The following is a 1,332-nucleotide window of genomic DNA, read 5'->3' on the forward strand; positions in this document are numbered from 1 at the left end:
AAGCAATCCTCCTGCCTCAGCCTCCCAAGTAGCTGGAACTACAGGCATGCGCCACCATGCCCGGCTAATTTTTTCTATATACTTTTAGTTGTCCAGATAATTTCTTTCTATTTTTAGTAGCGACAGGGTCTCGCTCTTGCTCAGGCTGGTCTTGAACTCCTTAGCTCAAACAATCCGCCCGACTCGGTCTCCCAGAGTGCTAGGATTACAGACATGAGCCACCGCACCCGGCCTAAAATATTTCTTATTTCCAGTCATTTTATTTATTGGTATTTTCCGGAATTGGATGTGGGTAAGTGATAAACTAAGAAATATATCTGTGTACGTTATTTAGGTACTCTGTTTCAGAAAGAATTTTAAGAAAATGGATTTCAGATTTGTTTCTTAGGTCATGACTTGGGAGATGGTATAGCTTAGTTGTTGAGAGCACAGACTTTGTCATTAGTCAGATCTTGGCTGAAGTCCAGTCTCACCTTGGACAGCCTCTGAGCCTCAGAATGATGTCTCTGAGCTTCAGTTTTCTCATCCTTAAAATGCAAGTAGCAATTATTCCTAATTCATTGTATGTTTCATGTTTTTTTGAGAAGAATCGTATGTTACAAAGCCTAGTTATATATATTTTGTACCTGAGATTTTTAGCCACATATAGTAAATCTAGATGAGACAGAAGGGGCTGCCAGATAAAGTACTTGCAGGGTAACTTTACTGTAAAATGATTGACAACATTTTAATTTTCCAGTGATAGAGGAAAGAATTTTTAATGTTTCCCTTTTATTTCTTGATTTTGTGACTATTTTATTCATCTCTTGCTTTTTAAACAGAACCAACTTTGATTATTTACAAGAAGTGCCTATCTTAACACTGGATGTTAATGAAGATTTTAAAGACAAACATGAAAGTCTGGTTGAAAAGGTAGATTAAGACAAAGACTATACACTAATATTTGTTTTGTCTAAAAAAGTGTACTAACTTGTAAGAAAACAGTTTTCCAACAGAAAAGGTTATATAAAGTTACATTAAGAAACAGTTAAGAGCTTTAGAGGACTTTAGACTTTTAGATTCTAATCCTGACTAAATTCTAGTTTTATGGCCTGAGCTAAAATAAGGATCTTTTTTATCCTTAAGTTCCTTTATCTGTAAGATAGGGATAATTATAATAACAAATGTTCTTTCTCACCCCCTTCTCCTCTGTTTTGTCCCCTTTTCTTCCCCTCTTCTTTATACCACCAATTTTTAGATATTTTAATAATAAACTGCTTGTGAAATTAAATTTATCTTATCTAATAAGTTCAATATGGAAGATATTTAAAGTTGTAAGATGTAGATCTCATC

General features: G+C 34.5%; 1 protein-coding gene across 1 annotated transcript in view; it reads left to right on the top strand.

Moving 5' to 3' along the window:
• The window catches only part of DCK (deoxycytidine kinase), a 112,357-nt gene that overhangs the window by 21,688 nt on the left and 89,337 nt on the right, over positions 1-1,332 (top strand). The window lies entirely within an intron of this gene.

This window comes from Propithecus coquereli, unplaced genomic scaffold (genome assembly GCF_000956105.1).
Source record: "Propithecus coquereli isolate 6110/MARCELLA unplaced genomic scaffold, Pcoq_1.0 Scaffold64, whole genome shotgun sequence".
In the NCBI taxonomy this organism is placed as follows: Eukaryota; Metazoa; Chordata; class Mammalia; order Primates; family Indriidae; genus Propithecus; species Propithecus coquereli.